Here is a 2,431-nt window from a genome sequence, read left to right as displayed (position 1 = left end):
CCCCTGAAATGCTGACGCGTGGATGCCTATTGGTCCCGGTTGGTGACACCAATCGGGGCCAAAGGCCCCCCTGCCTGGGCTGGCAGCAGCGGCCACGTGGAGGACCTTCTGTCCCGGTTCGTGTAAGAACCGGGACTAAAGGGTTAGGGCTTTAGTAACGACCCTTTAGTCCCGGTTCGAAAACCGGGACAAAAGGCCCTTACCAACCGGGGTAAAAACCCCTTTTTCTACTAGTGCACCCTTGTCAACTGTTTTGCAAGCTTCATCATGTACCCTCTTGAGTTGCATATTCAGCCCACTCAATGGTACAACATCGTCCATCAAAATCGTGTCAACATCAGCCTTGTCCTCCTTAGAACCAGTATGTGTTGTTGTTGCCTCGTTGACATCGTCTATATGAACGGATGTGTCCTTGGAAATTACCTTCGTGGAAGTCTGCACAGTATGCGCTGGAAAAACTGTAATTGGCTTTTTTAGTTCCGCCCGCATCTCTTTAATGAGCTTCTGTATATCAGCTATCTCAGTCCGGGCACGATCCCGAGACTTCTCGTCCAGCCGAGAAAACCATGTAGAAGGCATCTTCCAATTTGCAAAGAGAAAATAAAATCACTGTATTTTTTTGTGTTAAATTAGACTCACCTGCAAGTAAACCAAGGGGAGTTCGTAGAGAATTGCCGATCTAATATACTCGTACGTGTGCCCAACAAACCAACTTGATCCAAATGCCAAACGGATGCTTCTCGCCTTGCCGAGTTCTCTTGATCTCGTGCTTGTTTTTTTTTACGCAAAAAGCTGCACCAAACTCGGACAGAAGTCACGTACACGTACAAGAAAAGGACTCCTCACTTTTTGTCTGCCATGAAAATTTCCACCAAAAGCGGATCGAGTGATCCGAAGCAAACGCCTAATATTGTCTTCCGTTGTTCTCTGGTCCACCAGGGAGAAAACGGATCAATCTGTACAATAAAACTGGAAACTGATCTCCTATCAATCTGCACAACAACGCGCCGCCTAGACGAGGAAAACAAATCCCGATCTGCTGCAGATTGCCTCGCCACCAACAATACAGTCGTCACCACCTCTTCGTCCAACAGATCGGTAATCAGCCTGACGACAACAAGAGGCAAACGATCGAATAGCAAGACCTAGCTTCCCTGACAACAGCAGATCAAGCTTCAGCCTTCAACAAACCAGTAGATCCACAAATCTTGAGCAAGACCAGCAGATCAATCTCAGATGCTCACGGTGATAAACCCAGTAATCTGATACCACATGATAAGGATCAACGTGATGATCCTATAATTTTTGCCCGATCTTTCACCGCAAGACAATCAAATAGAAAAACTTCTAATCACGGGAGTAATCCACGCAACCTGAAGATGAGGAAACAAATCCAGCAAGCAACGTGATGAAGATCACCGCGCCTCAAACCAAAGCACGATAAATCCTTGATGAACACAAGAACCTCCGCAGCAATCTTTATTAGATAAACGGCACCGCCGTCCCCAGAGGGATGCTTCACCAAAGAAACACAACTCGATAGCTCCCTAAACCTAATGCGCCCCAGCTCCTTATATGGAGGGGTGAGGCGCCCAGCCTAATGGGCCTCGACCTGACTTGGTTGGACAGGCCCAAAACCAAGCCAAAACTCACAATTATTAAAAAACTAATTATTAAAAATAACAACGACACGCCTAGCTTGGTGGAGTCCTGAAATTGGGCTTGACCTCCTCCGTCGTGCCCGTATCACTCTGGGAGGGCGAACGGCTGGAGATGCTCTTACATTGCGCCGGAGTCCTACACTCCAAGTGCACAAGCCAGGCATCCTGCATTCTTTTTCTTCATCTTCTTCCTCAGCTTGTTCTGTACATAAATAAATTCCACGCTTACGTTGCGTGATAAACTGACACGGGGTCATTAAATTTTCGACTAAACAACAGGGTAATGCTGTATTTCATTCATCAAGAGAGAGCAATGGCAAGGGTTCACAAGGCAAAACAAGGGGAAAACCTGGCGATGGATACCAGTATAAACGGCCAGCTAAAAAGATACCTACATACTAGTAGATATATATAGATATATCAAAGGGGCTTGAATATCCGGTCGAGTAGGCTGATCCCGGCCACAGAGGCTGCACAGGGGGGCGTGTTGGACATCACCAAATTATCTTTGGCCAAGCACTTTCACCCAACCACGCCAACATCTCTGTTCTGTTCGAGGACCAGTCTTCACCGACCGAATCGAGCTCTTGTCGTCGGTACGCTGCGCTCCTTCAAACTGACAGGTGAGGCTCGAACCTCATCCGATTTGTCCTTCTCCAGAGCTTCGCCGAGTGTCAGCCGGTGCCTTGTGCAGTGCTTGGTCAGGGCAGGCCACCGGTCAAAATGAGCTGAGCATATGAGGAATTATGCTCAAATTTGATAGGCAGAGG

The sequence above is a fragment of the Triticum aestivum genome, chromosome 1D, assembly GCF_018294505.1.
Source record: "Triticum aestivum cultivar Chinese Spring chromosome 1D, IWGSC CS RefSeq v2.1, whole genome shotgun sequence".
In the NCBI taxonomy this organism is placed as follows: domain Eukaryota; kingdom Viridiplantae; phylum Streptophyta; class Magnoliopsida; order Poales; family Poaceae; genus Triticum; species Triticum aestivum.
This window is presented reverse-complemented; position numbering follows the sequence as displayed.